Below are 23,704 nucleotides of genomic sequence, written 5' to 3'. Positions count from 1 at the left end.
ATGTGGTCCATCCCTGCCATGGCAGAACCAAGATTCGAACCCACACCACAACACAACGTCCTCCAGAAGCACCAGTAATACCACTGACCCAAAAAAGCCAATGCAGTGCTGAGTCTGTGTCTAACAATAGCCCTACTTCAGGTTTCAGGAAGACAGTAGCGATGCTTACTTAGCCACAGGGTTCTTATTATACATTGACTCTTGGGGAGCCTAAAATGTCATGGGGGTGCCTGATGTCGATATCTTTGGCAATTGTGGGGTTGGGCCTCACATTGATATTTAAATTCGTTTGGGGGGGCTTCTGATCTGTTATGGGGGGTCCAGGGGTGTCTGAATTGACTGGAATTTAAATGGAATTGACCCCAACCCTGCTTGGTGATGATCCGTTTCTATTTTCACCATGTGTGAGTCATGAAGCGTATCCTAGTGGGGAAAAACTGCTAGCCAGATGTTCTGATGACATACTGCTGCCTGGGACTGAATGTTGGCCATTGTATTGTGACTGTGGGAACGCTGGATTCCTCTCAGGGTTTGACCTTCAACATAAGGGACTCTATTTATACTCTCTGTACACTTACACTCCGTTGCCACTAGATGGCACTATTTCTACCCCTATCAGTACCACACGCTGTGTATTTTTATTGGAGATCATGGTCAGAAAAGTCAGCAGTGACCCACTGCGTTCCATGACATCACATGACAGTCCCTCAACATTCACCATAGCCCAGCAAACCTGAGGACCTCTGAAATCTGAACTTGTAGCCATTCTGAAATACACACATTTCTCTACTAGTGTGCTCTGTAGGATACTGGGACTAGTACTCAATCGGAGGTCAATGGTACTTGGTGGTGACTGACACAGAAGCGCAATGTTTAGAGTGTAAGTGTTTTTAGACTTACTCCACCTTTCCAGAAGAACAACCCTTTTTTAACCCTATCTACTGGCCTGCCCTGCCTGAAATCACACTAACGTCTAGCTGTTTTAAAAGCTTGGTGGTAGCACTTATTTAGAGTCCTCTGTCATAAGGGGCTACATAACATATATCATATGTCAATAACATTCATGACATCTAGTGTCTCAACAGTTATCTCAACAATCCCGATGACACAAACCAATGTGTGGTTCAGCTAAATTGCTTGGTAAAACACCAGCCAACTTGCAAAATAACTAGATATGACATTATGCCACATCAGCTCTCACCTGTTAGGACATTATTATGACAGCAAGCAATTATTTGGCTTCTAGGAAAGCATGCTCAAGTAAAGTAATTCTGTGAACAGCACAGGCCTATCCCTTTACTTATGGTGATACAAGTGGAATTAGACTGCAGGGTCTGCAAATGTTGTTCGATTTCAGAAGACTGTGCTCTCCACTTACCTGCTGCTAGCTCACCTCACATCACTACCTTACACCAAACCAGCTAAGATAACTTTGATTTATCCAATTCAGTGCAAACATGCACATCATCAGGCCCAGTAACAGTACATCTCCATAATCTATAATATGTTGTAAAAGCCTAACAGAGAGTTATAACATGTTATAATATTGTATTAGTGTTTCTGTTTGAATATGTTTGTGCTTTGTTGGCACTCAGCATTTGTTTTGGCATAAGATAATCTTTTTTTATTTCACCTTTATTTAACCAGGTAGGCCAGTTGAGAACAAGTTCTAATTTACAACTGCGACCTGGCCAAGATAAAGCAAAGCAGAGTTACACATAAACAATAACACAATAGAAAAATATATGTACAGTGTGTGCAAATGTAGAAGAGTAGAGAGGTAAGGCAATAAATAGACCATAGAGGCGAAATAATTACAATTTAGCATTAACACTGGAGTGATAGATGTGCAGATGATGATGTGCAAGTAGAGATACTGTTGTGCAAAAGAGCAAGAGGATAAATAGCAATATGGGGATGAGGTAGTTGGGGGTGCTATTTACAGATTGGCTGTGTACAGGTACAGTGATCGGTAAGCTGCTCTGACAGCTGATGCTTAAAGTTAGAGAGGGAAATATAAGACTCCAGCTTCAGTGATTTTTGCAATTCGTTCCAGTCATTGGAAGCAGAGAACTGGAAGGAAAGGCGGCCAAAGTAAGTGTTGGCTTTGGGGATGACCAGTGAAATATACCTGCTGGAGCGTGTGCTACGGGTGGGTGTTGCTATGGTGACCAGTGAGCTGAGATAAGGTGGGGCTTTACCGAGCAAAGACTTATAGATGACCTGAAGCCAGTGGGTTTGGCGACGAATATGTAGTGAGGGCCAGCCAACGAGAGCATACAGGTCGCAGTGGTGGGGAGTATATGGGGCTTTGGTTACAAGACGGATGGCACTGTGATGGACTACATCCAGTTTGCTGAGTAGAGTGATGGAGGCTATTTTGTAAATGACATTGCCGAAGTCAAGAATCGGTAGGATAGTCAGTTTTACGAGGGTATGTTTGGCAGCATGAGTGAAGGAGGCTTTGTTGTGAAATAGGAAGCCAATTCTAGATTTAATTTTGGATTGGAGATTCTTTGTCTGGAGTGTTTTTCTTCAGGACAATCGAGTACAGGCTTAACTGAAAGAACAACAAAGACGGAATGCAATATGACATTTTATTAAATAGTTTGGGGAATGGTCAGATGATGTGACAGAGAGTCTGCTGTCCTTTGGGGAAAGGAGTTCCTATGACTGGCCTTAAGGGTATTATAGCTGGTGGTGGTGGGGAGGTGGATGGTTGTTGAAAATTGTTGCTGAAAAAGAGCAAGTGAGAGAACATGGGAGAGTTTACATAAATACATCCCACGATTTACTGCCATTGGTTGTGAGTGAGGAAACTGATAGTTGCAAACGTGAGCCCATTGGTTAAACAGCAAGCGTGAGGAATGTGCATTATTGTGCCATGCTTATAGGCTATAAGGTAAATAGATGTACGACATTCCTCACTTGGCTTATAGGAAAGAGGAGAAGAAACAAGACGCCATGCTGATCATATTTTTGTATTCATTCCCACTAAGCCTGAAGAATAGGAAACAAAGTGAATGATGGTATGCTTACTGGATGAAGTTAAACGAGTATTCAGATCAGCCTTCCTGATTGAACTTTTGTAAAATAAATTTACCTCTGACTCTTGCCCCTAAATTCTGTTGCATGTTTTGGCCCTTTAAAACCTATTGATAACTTTTTGGGGCTGCGGTCAGGTTTTTGGAGCAACATGGTTAAGGCTATCATTGGAATCTTTATTTAGTTGAGATAAGCAAGTACTGTAGCAGAATTTTGGAGGTGCTTGGTTGCATTAAAAAATTGTTTAGAATTTTGTTTAATATTGACTTGCAATGTTAATCTGATTCTATACAACTCAGTCAAACTAGCATACGAAACATGTTACTGCTATTCAATGGCGATTTTAGCATGTAAATCTTGGTGGGGGGAAAAAAAACAAGTGGGAATCATGCCTGTGAAGCCACTACACAACACTAAACAATACATTAATTGCACTATAACAGTGACAAACGGTGCCCACAAACTGCTAGGGCCTACATAAAGCTGTCCCAACAGCAGTCCCAACATCTTACCACTGCTACACCTGGCTACCAATGGAGCCTTGTCTGGCAGCGAAACAGTTAATTCAGCCTCATTTACTGCCTTTAAAAAAAACATAGCTGATATGGCTGATTTGCTTAAACAAATGTGGTTTCTAATGTCAATTGAGATGTACAAACTATGGCATAAGGGGACGACAAGCAGATGAGGCAATCCGTAATTTTGATTAAGACATTAATGGGCGAGCTAGAATGGACATAGTCAATATAACTATTTGTTTAGCACTTTTGAAATGTACAGCGACTGAATTCAGTACATGGGCTGTTCTTACAGTATTCTCCCTGTACACCAAGTCAGAACCATATGATAAATAAAGGGCAATTATAATTTAAGCTTTATTTAACTAGGCAAGTTAGTTAAGAACAAATTCTTATTTACAATGACGGCCTACCTCGGCCAAACCCAGACGACGCTGGGCCAATTGTGCTCCACCCTATAGGACTCCCAATCACAGCTGGATGTGATACAGCCTGGATTGGAACCAGGGACTGTAGTGAAGCCTCTTGCACTGAGATGCAGTGCCTTAGACCACTGCGCCGTTCGGGAGCCCGAAGATCAATGACGTATGATAGTTTGACTAAGCAGACAATGAAAGCTCTTGCAATATTTTTTGATTACATTTCTCTAAAACAGGTTATAGGCTACATGTGCATGACCAAGTCAGAACAGTAGGCGAAATTAAGAAGGGTAAATAGACCAAATTATTAGGGTGAGGCACATGGGCTACTAACATCTTACTACACAGCATACACAGTATTACTTTCTTAGCTACAGTATACATATCTCCAAGTCAAGTTTTCGAGTGTTCCGAGTTAACAGTTGTTTTGAGCGCGACACAAAGCATGCTTCATTGACAGCATGGCCAATGTTGAATGTTTATCATTTTAAACTTGGAAAAGAGCCCCTTAATCCCAGATTTGGGACCACACAGCCACTCCACTGAACAGCAGGCTAGTGGTTGCGCTGCAATGCATGCAGTTAACGTTAGCCACTGTGACTGATTCCTTCTAAACCACTCATTGTTGATTTTGCGATTAACTTGTTGTATAATGTTTATGTCGAATGGCCGATGTGCACCGATATGTTTTATCATTTCTCTTCATTATTTCTCTTCATATGACAAGGATTAAAAAGGATTTCCCAGTAGATTGTCAACTTTATTATTGATGATGACTGCTAGCTAAGATTTTGAAAGTATGATGTTGACATGATCAGTCCAATCAAAGCTACTGTACATATAACGTGATTTGGCGTAATTTTATCTGTGGCCAATGACCTTGAGCTTTCTTGGATGCAAACTTATAATGTAACTCTATGGCAGCACCCAAGGGGCTAGAATTTTCTATCTCTACCCTTAGACTTGGTGGTGACGTAGTGTCCCCATGAGTGACAGAACACTGAGCCAATCACGGCGCAACACTCCGTATTTTCTGCTGGCTTGCCTCACCACCACAGAAAGCACTGAGCTAGGCTGAAACACCTGCATTTTGGAGCTGCCTTACCCAAGAAAACAAAAAAGAGACTGTTTGTATGCGGCTTTATCAACTCAATTATATACACTACCGTTCAAAAGTTTGGGGTGCCTTAGAATTGTCCTTGTTTTTGAAAGAAAAGGTTTTTTTGCGGGTACTATTTAATGAAGCTTCCAGTTGAGGACTTGTGAGGCGTCTGTTTCTCAAACTAGACACTCTAATGTACTTGTACTCTAGCACAGTTGTGTACCGGGGCCTCCCACTCCTCTTTCTATTCTGGTTAGAGACAGTTTGTGCTGTTCTGTTCTGTGAGTAGTACACAGCGTTGTATGAGATCTTCAGTTTTTTGGCAATTTCTCGCATTGAATAGCCTTCATTTCTCAGAACAAGAATAGACTGACAAGTTTCAGAAAAAAGTTATTTGTTTCTGGCCATTTTGAGCCTGTAATCGAACCCACAAATGCTGACGCTCCAGATACTCAACTAGTTTAAAGAAGGCCAGTTTTATTGCTTCTTTAATCAGAACAACAGTTTTCAGCTGTGCTAACTGTTATGCTGGTGAATGAGGACCCAAAAGCGACGTAATAGAAACAGAGTCTTTATTCCAGTATTAAACAAATAATGATTCTCCTGGATATTATCGATGGTAAATCCAAAACAGGAAACTGAAATCCTCTCGTCAATAGAGAGGAACGACTGGAGACGCGACCACAGACTGCAGGTCGCTTTAGGAAGGCACAGGCCGTAGCTGACATAGACACCTGCTCACACGCAGCATCTGAAGAAGGCAAAAAACACGACAGGGCGGAACAAGGACACAGAACAGCAAACATCAAACAAGAATCCGACAAGGACAGAAGCGGAAAACAGAGGGAGAAATAGGACTCTAATCAGAGGGCAAAATAGGGGACAGGTGTGAAAGAGTAAATGAGGTCGTTAGGAGAATGAGAAACAGCTGGAGCAGGAACGGAACGATAGAGAGAGAGAGCGAGAGAGGAAAGAGGAAGGGGAGAGAGAGGGATAGAAAGAGGGAAAGAACCTAATAGACCAGCAGAGGGAGCACAGGACAAGACATGATGATCAAAGACAAAACATGACAGTACCCCCCACTCACCGAGCCGCCTCCTGGGCACTCGAGGAGGACCCTGGCGGCACGAAGGAAATCATCAATCAACGAACGGTCCAGCACGTCCCGAGATGGAACCAACTCCTCTCCTCAGGACCGTAACCCTCCCAATCCACTAAGTACTGGTGACCACGTCCCCGAGAACGCATGTCCATGATCTTCGTACTTGTAAATAGGTGCGCCTCGACAAGGACGGGGGGGGGGGAGGGAGACGAACGGGGCGCGAAGAAAAGGCTTGACACAGGAGACATGGAAGACAGGGTGGACGCGACGAAGATGTCGCGGAAGAAGCAGTCGCACAGCGACAGGATTGACGACCTGAGAGACACGGAACGGACCAATGAACCCGGAGTCAACTTGCGAGAGCTGTCGTAAGGGGAAGGTTACGAGTGGAAAGCCACACTCTCTGACCGCGACAATACCTAGGACTCTTAATCCTACGTTTATTGGCGGCTCTCACAGTCTGCGCCCTGTAACGGCAAAGTGCAGACCTGACCCTCCTCCAGGTGCGCTCACAACGTTGGACAAAAGCCTGAGCGGAGGGAACGCTGGACTCGGCGAGCTGGGACGAGAACAGAGGAGGCTGGTACCCAAGACTACTCTGAAACGGAGATAGCCCGGTAGCAGACGAAGGAAGCGAGTTGTGAGCGTACTCAGCCCAGGGGAGCTGTTCTGCCCAAGACGCAGGTTCGAAACGAAAGGCTGCGTAATATGCGACCAATCGACTGATTGGCCCTTTCTGCTTGACCGTTAGACTGGGGATGAAACCCGGAAGAGAGACTGACGGAAGCACCAATCAAACGACAGAACTCCCTCCAAAACTGTGACGTGAATTGCGGACCTCTGTCTGAAACGGCGTCTAACGGGAGGCCATGAATTCTGAACACATTCTCAATGATGATTTGTGCCGTCTCCTTAGCGGAAGGAAGCTTAGCGAGGGGAATGAAATGTGCCGCCTTAGAGAACCTATCGATAACCGTAAGAATCACAGTCTTCCCCGCAGACGAAGGCAGACCGGTAATAAAGTCTAAGGCGATGTGAGCCATGGTCGAGAGGAATGGGAAGCGGTCTGAGACGACCGGCAGGAGGAGAGTTACCTGACTTAGTCTGCGCGCAGTCCGAACAAGCAGCCACGAAACGGCGCGTGTCCCGCTCCTGAGTAGGCCCAAAACCGCTGGCGAATAGAAGCAAGCGTACCCCGAACGCCGGGGTGGCCAGCTAACTTGGCAGAGTGAGCCCACTGAAGAACAGCCAGACGAGTAGAGACAGGAACGAACAGAAGGTTATTGGACAAGCGCGCGGTGACGCAGTGTGAGTGAGTGCTTGCTTTACCTGTCTCTCAATTCCCCAGACAGTCACCCCGACAACACGCCCTTCAGGGAGAATCCCCTCGGGGTCGGTGAAAACCACAGAAGAACTAAAGAGACGGGATAGGCATCAGGCTTGGTGTTCTTATTTCCCGGGCGATAGGAAATCACGAACTCGAAACGAGCGAAAAACAACGCCCAACGAGCTTGACGTGCATTAAGTCGTTTGGCAGAACGGATGTACTCAAGGTTCTTATGGTCAGTCCAAACGACAAAAAGGGACGGTCGCCCCCTCCAACCACTGTCGCCATTCGCCTATGGCTAAGCGGATGGCGAGCAGTTCGCGGTTACCCACATCATAGTTGCGCTCCGATGGCGACAGGCGATGAGAAAAGTAAGCGCAAGGATGGACCTTATCGTCAGAATGGAAGCGCTGAGACAGAATGGCTCCCACGCCCACCTCTGAAGCGTCAACCTCGACAATGAATTGTTTAGTGACGTCAGGAGTAACAAGGATAGGGGTGGATGTAAAACGCTTCTTGAGGAGATCAAAAGCTCCCTGGGCGGAACCGGACCACTTAAAGCAAGTCTTGAACAGAAGTCAGAGCTGTGAGAGGGCAGCCACTTGACCGAAATTACGAATGAAACGCCGATAGAAATTAGCGAAACCGAGAAAGCGCTGCAACTCGACACGTGACTTAGGAACGGGCCAATCGCTGACAGCCTGGACCTTAGCGGGATCCATCTGAATGCCTTCAGCGGAAATAACAGAACCGAGAAATGTGACAGAGGAGACATGAAAGGCGCACTTCTCAGCCTTCACGTAGAGACAATTCTCTAAAGGCGCTGGAGTACACGTCGAACGTGCTGAACATGAATCTCGAGTGACGGTGAAAAAATCAGGATATCGTCAAGGTAAACGAAAACAAAAATGTTCAGCATGTCTCTCAGTACATCATTAACTAATGCCTGAAAGACAGCTGGAGCATTAGCGAGACCGAACGGCAGAACCCGGTATTCAAAATGCCCTAACGGAGTGTTAAACGCCGTTTTCCACTGTCCCCCTCTCTGATGCGTACGAGATGGTAAGCGTTACGAAGGTCCAACTTAGTAAAGAACCTGGCTCCCTGCAGAATCTCGAAGGCTGACGACATAAGGGGAAGCGGATAACGATTCTTAACCGTTATGTCATTCAGCCCTCGATAATCCACGCAGGGGCGCAGAGTACCGTCCTTCTTCTTAACAAAGAAAAACCCCGCTCCGGCGGGAGAGGAGAAGGCACCACGGTACCGGCGTCGAGAGAAACAGACAGATAATCCTCGAGAGCCTTACGTTTGGGAGCCGACAGAGAGTATAGTCTACCCCGAGGGGGAGTGGTCCCCGGAAGGAGATCAATACAACAATCATACGACCGGTGAGGAGGAAGGGAGCTGGCTCTGGACCGACTGAAGACCGTGCGCAGATCATGATATTCCTCCGGCACTCCTGTCAAATCACCAGGTTCCTCCTGAGTAGAGGGGACAGAAGAAACAGGAGGGATGCAGACATTAAACACTTCACATGACAAGAAACGTTCCAGGATAGGATAGAATTACTAGACCAATTAATAGAAGGATTATGACATACTAGCCAGGGATGACCCAAAACAACAGGTGTAAAAGTGAACGAAAAATCAAAAAGGAAATGGTCTCACTGTGGTTACCAGATACTGTGAGGGTTAAAGGTAGTGTCTCACATCTGATACTGGGGAGAAGACTACCATCTAAGGCGAACATGGGCGTGGGCTTCCCTAACTGTCTGAGAGGAATGTCATGTTTCCGAGCCCATGCTTCGTCCTAAAACAACCCTCAGCCCAGAGTCTATCAAGGCACTGCAGGAAGCAGCCGAACCGGTCCAGCGTAGATGGACCGACAAGGTAGTACAGGATCTTGATGGAGAGACCTGAGTAGTAGCGCTCACCAGTAGCCCTCCGCTTACTGATGAGCTCTGGCTTTTACTGGACATGACATGACAAAATGTCCAGCAGAACCGCAATAGAGGCAAAGGCGGTTGGTGATTCTCCGTTCCCTCTCCTTAGTCGAGATGCGAATACCTCCAGCTGCATGGGCTCAGTCTCTGAGCCGGTGGGAGGAGATGGTCGAGATGCGGAGAGGGGACACCGTTAACGCGAGCTCTCTTCCACGGCTCGGTGACGAAGATCTACCCGTCGTTCTATCGGGATGGCGAGTGCAATCAAAGAGTCCACGCTGGAAGGACCTCCCGGGAGAGAATCTCATCCTTAATCAGCGTGGAGTCCCTCCAGAAACACGAGCGAGCAACGCCGGCTCGTTCCAGTCACTGGATGCAGCAAAGATGCGAAACTCTATAGAGTAATCCGTTATGGATCGATCACCTTGACATAGGGAAGCCAGGGCCCTGGAAGCCTCCTTCCCAAAACTGAACGATCAAAAACCCGTATCATCTCCTCTTTAAAGTTCTGATAAACGTTAGAACACTCAGCCCTTGCCTCCCAGATAGCTGTGCCCCACTCCCGAGCCCGACCAGTAAGGAGTGATATGAGTAAGCGATCCGAGCTCTCTCTCTTGAGTATGTGTTGGGCTGGAGAGAGAACACAATATCACACTGGGTGAGAAAGGAGCGACACTCAGTGGGCTGCCCTGAGTAACATGGTGGGTTATTAACCCTAGGTTCCGGAGACTCGGAAGACCAGGAAGTAGCTGGTGGCACGAGACGAAGACTCTGAAACTGTCCTGAGAGATCGGAGACCTGAGCGGACAGGGTCTCAACGGCATGACGAGCAGCAGACAATTCCTGCTCGTGTCTGCCGAGCATTGCTCCCTGGATCTCGACGGCAGTGTTGCGAGAATCCGTAGTCGCTGGGTCCATTCTTGGTCGGATTCTTCTGTTATGCTGGTGAATGAGGACCCAAAAGCGACGTAATAGAAACAGAGTCTTTATTCCAGTATTAAACAAATAATGATTCTCCTGGATATTATCGATGGTAAATCCAAAAACAGAAACTGAAATCCTCTCGTCAATAGAGAGGAACGACTGGAGACGCGACCACAGACTGCAGGTCGCTTTAGGAAGGCACAGGCGTAGCTGACATAGACACCTGCTCACACGCAGCATCTGAAGAAGGCAAAAACACGACAGGGCGGAACAAGGACACAGAACAGCAAACATCAACAAGAATCCGACAAGGACAGAAGCGGAAAACAGAGGGAGAAATAGGGACTCTAATCAGAGGGCAAAATAGGGGACAGGTGTGAAAGAGTAAATGAGGTCGTTAGGAGAATGAGAACAGCTGGGAGCAGGAACGGAACGATAGAGAGAGAGAGCGAGCGAGGGAAGAGGAAGGGGGAGAGAGAGGGATAGAAAGAGGGAAAGAACCTAATAAGACCAGCAGAGGGAAGCACAGGGACAAGACATGATGATCAAAGACAAAACATGACACTAACATAATTGCAAAAGGGTTTTCTAATGATGCATTAGCCTTCTAGAATGATAAACTTGGATTAGCTAACACAACGTGCCATTGGAACACAGGAGTGATGGTTGCTGATAATGGGCCTCTGTACACCTTTGTAGATATTCCATAAAAATCAGCCGTTTCCAACTACAATAGTCATTTACAACATTAACAATGTCTACACTGTATTTCTGATCAATTTGATGTTATTTTAATGGACCAAAAATGTGCTTTTCTTTCAAAAACAAGGACATTTCTACGTGACCCCAAACGTTTGAAAGGTAGTGTATATATTTTTTTTTACATTGTTTGCAAACTGATGTGATGCCAAAATAACATGCAAAACAGGCAAGCCCCCCCCCCCCCAAAAAAACAATATACAGTATATATTTTTTTTTGTTGCTAAAAAAGCCCCATCTTTCCTGAATGACAGATAATGCTGCTATTATATACATACATCATGATTGACATGGCAATAGCAAAAACACAACAGAGATAAGAAGGCAGGGATGCCTAGTACGTTTTGCAAAGCAAAAATATTCGATTCTATTCTGTCATCTGCCATAAATCTCCAGTTTGATTTTCATTTTTTCTTATATGAAAACCTCCCTGCTGTCATGATCATTCTATAAGGGATTCAAGCGGTCCTCTTTGAAAATGTATCTTTCCCACTGCTGCACACACATTAAACAGGACCAAAATACAGAGATGTGAGAACACATAAATCAGAAAAAGTTTAATAAAGGATCATGTCATCATTTTTCTTAATAAATGTAGCCTATATTTCCAACTCCAGTGAACTTGATGATAGATGGATAGATGTGTGAGGTAGTGAGACTTCTGAATTTGGTCCCTGTTTGACAGTCACGTAGGAGAAAAAGGTCCTCCCCTTGTGTTTGCAAGGTTTTACTGCCCCCCTCCGTTACCCCTCATTCTCTCTCGATATTCCCATCCCCCCACTTTGTGTGGATGTCGATGTTACCAACGCCGCTTATGAGAAACCACCGAAGCAAACCTTGGAGAAAACCGCCAGCATTGAACAAGGGAAATCAGTGACTCCGGACTCAGCATAAAATTAAAGACGAGGTGCTCCACGATAATAAATTCCCTTGGACATTTGGTGAGTTTGATATCATAACGTGTTCATAGTCTTGGAGACAGACGTGTCCTGCCTGATAATGTAAATATATATATATTTGCTATGCATATATAAAAAATGTAATGGACATGCATGTTGTAAAATATTACAAATGTGTAAGACTAGGCTACACGTTCCAAGCCATAGGTCGCTGTGGTCCATTGGCAAATAAAACCAGACATAAGTGTGTAACAATGTAATCGCCGGAGCAACGGCCTTGGATCTCAAGGATGCATTATAAAATGTGACATGGGCTGAGAGCGAGTGCAGAGGAAACGCAGCCGACCCCTTTTCCTGGCTATACATTTTTTCTACTCATGTAGCAGCAGATCGGATTTTGGTAAAGATATGTGCGGCTCAAAATGGTGTCGGGAGTTTGACTGTGTGACCATTTTAAAAGCCAAGTGAATTTCTGAGCGCAGCAATTATTTCAGGAGTCCACACGATAGAGAGGGCACATAGGGAAAACTATTAATTTTCACTTTTTCATATCAGCTGGACGCAAGTATTTTTTTCAGTGTGATTTGGAACAAGACCTGACAGTATTGTATGCGTACAATAGCTGCTGGGAAATGTTTTTGTTATGACTCACAATTTGCGGTGGTTATGATGCGTTTGGGAAGTAGGCTGATACGATGGCAAAATAGCCAGAAGCTATGAAGTTACAATAGGAGGTGGACTAATTGCGCAAGGTAACAAATATGGTCACATCTAAGCTGTTTAATAATATAAGCATGCATCATACAAATTATACTGTAAACACTACAATATAACAACAAGAATAAGAATAATGCTTCATTATGAAAATATTGTACCTGTTTTTCATTTCATTTTGAAGGAACCGATCACTAGCCAATGGCCTATTGCATGTCCAAACATTTTACATTTTGGAAAATGTAGTTGACAATTGCTGCTGCTTTGAAAGTATGGACGTTCAATAGGCAAAACGTTGTGGAACCTTGCAGATAGAAATGTCATGAATATATAAAGCTGACATGATTCCAGGTAAACACTGGACTGTGATGTCGGGGCGCCGAATCTGCTGCTCGCCATCTGTGTGAGTGTGAGTGCCGCTATGTGCTCTGCTGGGCTCCAGAGGGCAGTGAGACAAAACACACCCCAGAGATGTGGGGGCACTCCATTATCTGTGGAGATGCACTTGTTCCAGTGTTAATGTTTTAATGTGTCTAAATGGCTCATTTCTTTGTTATTGATATATTGTTTCTCATGGGGCGGCAGGTAGCCTAGTGGATAGAGCGTTGGTGCCAGTAACCGAAAGGTTACTAGATCGAATCCCCGAGCTGACAAGGTAAAAAATCTGTCGTTCTGCCCCCGCTGTAATTGTAAATAATAATTTGTTCTTAACTGACTTGCCTAGTTAAATGATTTAATGACTAGCTAGGCCATGTTTAAACTCAGAATGTTGTTTCTTTATCGGATGTTGTTTCTTTATTCTTTATGTGGCGGTCAGTGCCGTTTAAGACACTTTTTATTTTATTTTTTATTAGTGTTATTTCTATTACAGCATATTCCATTCACCCAGTTTAACATCGATAGGTTTAGGCTACTACATGATACAAAAATGTTCCCTATACCCATCATGAGGTTGCTACAACCTAGCCTATGAATTCAACGTAGGTGCACACAGGTCGAGAGAATGATTTTAGGTCACAGACAGTGACACTTCGACAGACAGTGACACATTCGATATCGCCTTGTACACTCCTGCCTGCATCTAGCTGACCTAGGGTGTAATCATTAGTCCAACAGTTGCAAACAACAGTTTCTTTTCGACAAATTCAGATATGTTTATCCCCGTTTCGTTCCGCTTGCTTTCGTTTAAGAAACGTTTTTCAACAGAATCGGCGGAATGAATGCACCTCTGATGACACGCAAACAGTTCAAGTTCATAGCCACATACAAACAGCTCGTTGTATTCCTTCTCGCAAATACGCGCTCTCTTCTCACCTTTTCCCTTCGTTTGTGGACATCAATGCACAACACATCAGCTGTCTGTGACCAGGCAAAAAAAACTTTCCAAGCCAAACCTTCATATCATCACCGCAGCTAGCTCACTATATTAGCTAAAGTAACGTCATAGTCAACATAGCTAAAAGAACTAATGCGTTAGTATACCCGCTACAATCATGCAGTACAGTGTAGTAAGCAGTTTAGCAGTTACACCGGCAGTCACCAGTGGCAATAAATGAGTAAAACCAAAAGCTTACCTTGACTAGGAAGAGTTCCAGTGTTGGATAGTCATAGCCAGCTAGCTAATATAGCATCCCTCTGTCTGAGTAGGCTAAGCTAGCTAGCTGCATTTGCTAGCTAAGTAAGTGAAAGTGAAAAATGTTTACAAAATATCTCTCTTTCTGTTTTGCTCCTCAATTTTTAAACAAATTAATTTGTTCAAAACTGTTCAACTATTGTCTTTCTCTCGCTGAGTCAATTACTCACCACATTTTATGCACTGCAGTGTTAGCTAGTTGTAGCTTATGCTTTCAGTATTCAATCTCTGATCCTTTGATTGGGTGGACAACATGTCAGTTCATGCTGCAAGAGCTCTGATATGTTGGAGGATGTCCTCCGGAAGTTGTCATGATTGCTGTGTAAGTCTATGGAAGGGGTGAGAACCATGAGTTTCTTAGGTCTTGTATTGAAGTCAATGTACCCAGAGGAAGAAAGAAGTTAGCTGTCCTCCGGGTACACAATGGTGCTACCCTACAGATTGCTGTTGAGGCTACTGTAGACCTTGATTGCAAAAAAGTGAGTTTTAATCAATTATTTGGTGAGGTGAATATATTCTGTATCATTTTATCTAAAAAGGATAACTTTTAACATGTTTTACGATTTTAATTTTTATGAAATTCACTGAGGAGAATGGTCCTCCCCTCCTTCCTCTGAGGAGCCTCCACTGATACGTACAAAGTATAGTGTAATCAATGTGTTTTTGGCCAGTTGCCAGGCTGTTTGTAGTAGGGATGGACAATTTAGCCACATTTTTTAACTGAAATTTGTAGTTTTTCTGTTAAAACGATAAAAAAAATCATAAAATTCCACATCAATTCACAATGCAGAATAATGGTCCTGTTATGTATGTATGACTGCTAGGGCCTGGCAATGGAATTACAGTGGCTTGCGAAGATATTCACCCCCTTGGCATTTTTCCTATTTTGTTGCCTTACAACCTGGAATTAAAACATTTTTTGGGGGGGGTTGTATCATTTCATTTACACAACATGCCTACCGCTTTGAAGATGCAAAATATTTTTTATTTGAAACAAACAAGATAAGCCAAAATAACAGAACTTGAGCATGCATAACTATTCACCCCCCCAAAGTCAATACTTTGTAGAGCCACCTTTTTCAGCAATTACAGCTGCAAGTCTCTTGGGGTACATCTCTATAAGCTTGGCACATCTAGCCACTGGGAATTTTGCCCATTCTTCAAGGCAAAACTACTCCAGCACCTTCAAGTTGGATGGGTTCCGCTTGTGTACAGCAATCTTTAAGTCATACCACAGATTTTCAATTGGATTGAGGTCTGGGCTTTGACTAGGCCATTCCAAGACATGTAAATGTTTCCCCTTAAACCACTCGAGTGTTGCTTTAGCAGTATGCTTAAAGCTCCTTCAGGGTTATCTTTGGTCTCTGTTGCCTCTGATTAATGCCCTCCTTGCCTGGCCCGTGAGTTTTGGTTGGCAGCCCTCTCTTGGTAGGTTTGTCGTGGTGCCATATTCTTTCCATTTTTATTAATGGATTTAATGGTGCTCTGTGGGATGTTCAAAGTTTCAGATATTTTTTTATAACCCAACTCTGATCTGTACTTCTCCACAACTTTGTCCCTGATCTGTTTGGATTGCTCCTTGGTCTTCATGGTGCCGCTTGCTTGGTGGTGCCCCTTGATTAGTGATGTTGCAGACTCTGGGGCCTTTCAGAACAGGTGTATATATACTCAGATCATGTGACAGTTAGATTGCACACAGGTGGACTTTATTTAACTAATTATGTGACTTATTTAGGGACTTCATAGCAAAGGGGGTGAATACATCTGCACGCACCACTTTTCCATTTTTTATTTTTTAGACATTTTTGAAACAAGTTATTTAAAAAAAATTCACTTCACCAATTTGGACTATTTTGTGTATGTCCATTACAAGAAATCCAAATAAAAATCTATTTAAATGACAGGTTGAAACGCAATAAAATAGGAAAAACGCCAAGGGGGATGAATACTTTTGCAAGGCACTGTATATCTACCGCAGTCATATACCCTTGAAAGCGCCTCAGCTACGGCATGTTTGTTTAATGCTTACACAAAACCTTGTCTGAAGATAGTTTCGAAGCGCAACGAAATGGGTATTTGACTTGTCTGTAAAGGAATGCTGCTTCTGAAGCTGGACTAACGTTCATCACTAGGTGACCAGAACTGTCAATCAAATAATATCGAGCTGCTGTGTGCAGCCTGCCTGCTGCCTGCACGTAGACCACTCTCTCCAAAAAAGTACACTAAAGTTAAATACTGTGACTTACCAGGACATTTAGTAGAAAGAAAATACATCTTCCACTAGGAATCGACTTCTAAGATTCACCATTGTTTAACAGATGAGACTGATTAGTGTCCATACTTCCGAGAACACAAACACTTGCATCTTTCATAGCAAGCGACAGAGGGAAGAGAGGAACAGTATAGGCAGGTCAACAACCTGGCAGACGGAGTCAGAACCGTGCACTAGGCCATCTATCGGCAATCAAAAGCTGCATGTAATGCTGTATTTCACAGACTGAAGACTGAACACACACTCGCATCATTAGCGAAGAGAAAGAGCAGGTGAGCCAGCTGCACTGTGATTTTAGTTTTGTGGGAAAAACAAACAAAAAACACTTTTCCCGTTAGGGATTTTTCTTAACGTTAAGGATCCCAATTTCGTTAAAACGTTCACACCCATAGTTTGTAGTGAAAGCCGCAGTGCTGTGAAGTTGTATCCACTAATGATTAAGGTCAGTATTGGGAGAGGAGAAGCTGATCCTAGATCTGTACCTAGGGGAAACTTGTGTGAAGGGGAGGGGTCAGGTCAGTGGGAGGATCGGACTAAGAAGTAGGAAGCTGATTGGCTCGTTGCTCTGTTCTTAAGAGCAGTCATGTCTGATGGAATCAGAACTGGCCCTGGACCGCCCTCCTTCACTCTGCCAGAGGCAGGCGATGCTAAAACGAATCTCTACACACACATACTGGCGAACACGCACATCCCAAACACACAGTAGCAAACACACTTGCAATAACAACTCATTCCCACACTCACACACTCCCTCTGACACACTTTCCCTCTCACACACACACACACACACATAACAGGGTTTCTGTTACAAAAATGTGGAGTCGGACATTTGACCGGTAGCATTTAAAATTTACCTGACATTTGATAAATTTACAGGACGCATATGTATTGGTTGTGTAAGGGCGTCCACTCACAGTGATCAGAATAACAGACATCACATTTAGATTATGGTAGTTCATCTTAACAGAACATGCAACTCCAGGGTGCAACGGGGTGCGTCCTTACCGAATTCCGATGCACACTTTGAAGATGTTAGAATAACTCTTCACATTTGCTTTTCCTCAGCCAACAAAACAAGTAACAGACAGAAAAATCACTAGTCTATGTCAATCTATTATACCCCATAGTAGAAAAGTTGACCTATACTATTGGTCAGCGGGTCATTCTGTGCAAAAAATAAATAGCCTATTCCAAACTAACTCTGGCAGAGTTGTGGGACGATAGATCCCAAATTCATACAACCAGTACATCAAAATAACTTTAATAGGCATTGAGGTTGATGCAACAGATCAAAATGTTTAGCTTAAAATGTTGATAAACTATTGTTTCTTCACATTATAAGGGCAGCAATGCACACACGATAGTAGGCTACGCGCGAATGTTTGTGGGGAAAAACCTTTGTCAAATGTGCACTGTACATTCGGATGAAAATATCAGTTAGAAATGTTTAACAACTTGCATGGGTTGCTAATATGACTAGGATTGTGCCTTTGGCTACTGGACAATGAAAGAAAGTTGATTTGAAAACCAATAGAACATGAGAGAAATGGGCTACTTGTTTCAATGGCATATAGAAGTCTTTATAAAATATTTGCCTCCACGTTTATATAAACAGATTTTGGCACGGCTACTTTGAAGCAAGGTAAAATGTTCAGGTTTCACATAATTAAGTTTATATTTTCAAAATGCATACTAGCTCCAATTCACATTGCAAAGTGGTTTGACACGCTGAAGCCTGCCTACCATTGCCTAAGCACTTGAATGGCGAATGGGAAGCACGCTTCAATTACCAGTTGAAAAATACAAATAGTAGCTCTTTTTAATCGTGACCATCAAAACTGTTTTTAACACACGATTGCATTTAGAATTGTTGTACAATGATTGGGCTTATAAAAGTGGATGTTTGACTCCACTCAAACTAGGCCCTGTATCTGTAAGCAGAATTATGCAAATTAACTTAGAGACCAATAAGCATGACCGGTCAAATGTATTTGCATCGGCTGGTATTTCCATCAATGAATAGGCAAAAAGCATTATTTTGCAATGGGATTTTTTTCTTCTCCTGGACAATTGGCCGGTGACAATTGTATTTACCGGCTTTAAAAAAAATGTGTCCAAAAGCCGGCTATTAACTTCTTATGGCTGCAGGGGCAGTATTGAGTAGCTTGGATGAAAGGTGCACAGAGGTGCCCAGAGTAAACGGCCTGCTCCTCAGTCATAGTTGCTAATATATGCATATTATTATTAGTATTGGATAGAAAACACTCTGAAGTTTCTAAAACGGTTTGAATTATGTCTGTGAGTATAACAGAATTCATATGGCAGGCAAAAACCTAAGAAAAAATCCAAACAGGAAGTGGGAATTCTGAGGCTGGTCGATTTTCAACCAAGATCCTATTGAAATCATAGCGAGATATGGATGAGTTTGCACTTCCTACGGCTTCCACTAGATGTCAACAGTCTGTAGAACATTGTCTGATGCCTCTACTGTGAAGGGGGGCCGAATGAGAGGGGAATTAGTCAGGTCTGCCATGACCTGACCATGCTTTGACCATGCACGTTCACATGAGAGGGAGCTCTGACACACACACACACCCAGTGAGGCATGCAGGCTCACGGTGAAAATAGTGGTAATTTAATCTCTTGGCTGACTGCTGGCTGACAAATAATTTTCTATCTCGGGGAGGAGAGGAGTGCGATCTTGAAATGGTTTGAGGAGAGAGAGAAAGAAACAGTCCTTGGCGGGCTCTATGCAAGCTCTAGTCAAAAGTAGTGCACTATGTAGTCTAAAGTAGTGCATTATATAGGGAATAGGATGCCATTTTGGTTGCTTCCCATCTCATTCTCCAGTCCTGCAGCATCTGTAACTGCTCTGTTTTGCTGTAGTAAAGGAGGCACAAAAAACGCATCCCTCCTTTCTCTACCTCCTCTGACATCATAGGTTCATTCCTTTCCTCTCTTCCTCTAACCTCCATATGTTCTCTTGAGCTCTTCCCTTCCCTTCATTTGTGGGATTTGATGAAGAGCTGAGTAGCTGACAGACACAGGGTTTTTATATGGGTTAGCTCAGGGCTGGAATGTGTGTACAAAATTATCTTCTGCCGTTCCATAGGCCTCCTCTATGTACTGTGGAATGATGGAATGTCGGAGTTGTTTTTTTGGAACGTTGTACCTCTGAACCCTCCCCAGGAGGCTGCCAAAGGGGGTGCGTTTGAGTCTACAATGACTCGTAACAACATTAGGATGCCTATCGGCTCTTAACCCATAGCTTTGTCTCACTTTATCTCGATAGGTACAGCCTGGTATGTAAAAAAAAAAAGACAACAAATTTCCACTCAAATCTCCACTCCAGTCCTTTCTCATCGCTTATAGTTGAGGATGAGGATTCAGCACTGGACTTGAAAGAGAAGATCAATAGAATAAGCTCGAAAGATGTTGTTTGCTTTGACTCGATCATAAGTCACTCTCTCTCGCGCTGCCATTTTGTTTACCTTGATCCGAGTGTCTGCGTCTGAGGAGACTATAATAGCCGCCGTGTCATGCCGCCTGTGGGTGGCAAGAATGTAAATACTTGTTTGCCGTCGGGGAGCAAAATGCGAAAAATGTATCTCCTTCTTGGAGACACTCGGTGCTCGATATACGGGGCCTGGCAACAGACAGCCCTACACAATCAGGAGTGGAGTAGTCCTGGCTGCAATGCATTCCAATGACGCGCAGCTAAGCTACAACGCTCCTACATAGCTCCTGAAAAGTTCTGGAGCTTGGCGAGCCAAAGCGTTGTACTATCTAGTCAACTCTCCTCTCCATCTATCAGAGAGTAGCCTGCAGTGGTGTGTGCTACTATATAGCTCTTTAACTCTGTATCAGCAGGTTTTTCATTTGAAAAAGGAAGAATAAAATTAGGAAGGGAGAGAAAAGGAGAAAGGAGGTGATTAAAGGCAATAGATGGTGCTGGGTGATAGGATAAGGAATTAGTGATTCTGGGAGATTCTTTTGAAGGTAGCCTATCAGAGGTGTGCAAGTCATCACATTGACCTTCTAACCTGGCTGTGCTAAATAGCAAGGCAATATCATGGATAGGATCAGATCTACAGATGTCAGATCTTAACTTGATCACTCTTGTTGCAGAGAATTTTCCTGATGCATCAGGAAAATGAGCCTTGTGATTGGCTAAAAATGAGCAGTTCTCTTTCTTTCCACTCAGGGGCAGTCGAGTCATTGGGATCAGGGCTCGGTATCTTCAAATAATGTTCTCTATAGGCTTAGGTCCTATTACTGCAACATTGAAATGTACACATACACATCAACAATTGTTGTTTTATATAGCTTAATAACACAAGATAGTTATTGGTCTCCACTAGGCTATGACATACAAGTGTCTAGTGTGGGGCCTCCTGAGTGGTGCAGCGGTCTAAGGCTTGAGGTGTCACTACAGACCCGGTTCAATCCCAGACTGTGTCACAGCCGGCCTTGACCGGGAGACCCATAAGGCGGCGCACAATTGACCCAGCATCGTCCGGGTTAGGGGAAGATTTGGCCGGCTGGGATTTCCTTGTCCCATTGCACTCATACTCCTGCAAGCTGACTTCGGTTGCCAGCTGGATGGTGTTCCCTCCGACACATTGGCGTGGCTGGCTTCTGGGTTAAATGAGCAGTGTGTCAAGAAGCAGTGTGGCTTGGCAGGGTCGTGGTTCGGCAGGGTCGTGGTTCAGAGGACACATGGCTCTCGACCGAGTCTGGATGGGAGTTTCAGTGATGGGACAAGACTGTAACTACCAATTGGGGAGAAAAAGGGGTGAAGATAAAACAATATATATTTTTTTATAATAATAAGAATCTAGTGTATCCGAAAGTTACGAATGAAGTGTCAAAATTGAGTTAAATCGTGGCCTGGGGTGGTGTAGTAGTTAGGGCCACTGCCTTCAGCGTATGTATAGGTCTACCGTGTTGGTGTGGGTTTGATTCTGCCCCAAGCCCTTCTGATACAAATAATGCAGTCTACTGATTGACTTGATGTAGTTAGACATTTCAAATATGGACAGTCCAGGGGCATAGATTATTTTTCTTGAAAAGAAATTACCATACCAGACACTTTTGGATAACATAAATAGTAAGCAAATAAAATAACAGTACACTAACATTAGTTTCCATTCATAAAAAGTGTTGGGTAAATTTCCACAGTAGATTGCCATGGAAAATTAGGAAATACTTTATTTCTATTGTACAGAATGCTTGTCAAATAGATAAATCGCCCTTAGTCTGCTCAAAAAGGACTAAATTGTTCCGATGACAATACCAACCAGAGGGCAAACATATCTTTGGTCATTTTTGCACCTTATGGTAAACTGTGACAACAAACCAAAAAGACAAACATTTATTTGACATTAATTTATTGTTAAAGCCTGTCAGCACCATCTTGCAAATGTCCCCCAGCACAGGTATTCTTCAAAGAAGACTGACGTCAAACAAAGTCCGTAGGCTGTACAGTTTCAATTTCGGTCATTCAATGTTGATTGAATATCTAACAATGTGCACAATTTCATAAAAAGGTATATGGTACTCGAGACATTGGAATCATTTTACAATTTCAATAGCATTAATAAACATTTATTTTACATTATCGTTTCAAGTACATGTGATGGTGAATGCATACAAAAAATATTTACACCAAGTGTGATGTTTAATTTTTCACTCAGAATGAGCAGGTAAGTGTTATAACGGTCAAACAATACTGAAATGTCAATATCAATCATGTTACTAGTATGCAAATCAGACACATTTCACCATGGAATTAAATTGACGTAAAAAGTTTTTTGTTGTTGCATTTTAGCTAACCCTAACCCTTTTCCTAACCTTAACCTACTCCTCCTAGCCTGCTATGAAAAGTACATTTTTGACAAACGCTGTAACCCTTTTTGGCTGGTCCATTCTCCTTCCCCCCCGGTTGTGCTGCAACAAGCGGTAAATAAAAAGACACACACACAAAACAATCTTGATTTATATATGGCACAAAAAGCTTACTGAGATGATACACTGACTGTATTACAGAGGTGCTTATAGGCCCTGTCATAAAAACAGAATGACATTTAGACATACACACAGAGAGAGCGTGAGAGAGAGCAATGCGTGGGATGATGCTGTGGGGAACTGACCTGTAGATCTAGCTAATGTTAGCTAGCTACATGGTTGACACTGCAGCTAGCTAGCTAGCTTAGACAGCTTATCTAGTTGTAACCTAATGTGATAGCTAGTTAGCTATTGCCACACACATCTTATTAATCTAGTCACTCTTTATGCCAATGACAAGGTGGCAAGTTAGGCAAACAAAAAGAGATCATATGGGGAGCTAAAAACAGGAGATTAAACTTTTTCTGTTAGATTCTGGGTTAGCCAAAGCTAGCTAACTAGATAGCTAGTTAGCTAGCTACACCATATATACAAAAGTATGTGGACATCCCTTCAAATGAGTGGATTTGGCTATTTCAGCCACACTCGTTGCTGACAGGTGTATAAAATCAGGCACACCACCATGCAATCTCCATAGACAAACATTGGCAGTAGAATGGCCTTTACTGAAGAGCTCATTGACTTTCAACATGGCACCGTCATAGGATGCCATCTTTCCAACAAGTCAGTTTTCTGCCCTGCTAGAACTGCCCCGGTCAACTCTAAGTGCTGTTGTGAAGTGAAGTGGAAACGTCTAGGAGCAACAATGCCTCAGTCCCGAAGTTGTAGGCCACACAAGCTCACAGAACGGGACCGCAGAGTGCTGAAGCATATAGCACGTAAAAATCACTACCGAGTGCCAAACTGCCTCTGGAAGCAATATCAGCACAAGAACTGTTCATCAGGAGCTTCATGAAATGGGTTTCCATGGCCGAGCAGCTACACAACAAGCCTAAGATCACCACGTGCAATGCCAAGCGTTGGCTGAAGTGGTGTAAAGCTCGCCGCCATTGGAATCTGGAGCAGCGGAAACATGTTCTCTGGAGTAATGAATCGCACATCACCATCTGACAGTCTAACGGACAATTCTGGGTTTGGA

General features: G+C 43.5%; 1 protein-coding gene across 1 annotated transcript in view; it reads left to right on the top strand.

Moving 5' to 3' along the window:
• The first annotated feature begins 11,867 nt into the window (after window positions 1-11,867).
• Window positions 11,868-23,704, top strand: part of LOC111950467 (protein FAM168A-like) — a 50,527-nt gene continuing 38,690 nt past the window's right edge. Inside the window, 1 exon segment of the mRNA XM_023968074.2 lies at window positions 11,868-12,082. The gene's annotated coding sequence lies outside the window, so the exon portion shown is untranslated.

This window comes from Salvelinus sp. IW2-2015, linkage group LG23 (assembly GCF_002910315.2).
Source record: "Salvelinus sp. IW2-2015 linkage group LG23, ASM291031v2, whole genome shotgun sequence".
Taxonomy (NCBI): Eukaryota; Metazoa; Chordata; class Actinopteri; order Salmoniformes; family Salmonidae; genus Salvelinus; species Salvelinus sp. IW2-2015.
The sequence above is the reverse complement of the archived record's forward strand: the minus strand, read 5'-3'. Positions and strand labels throughout refer to the sequence as shown.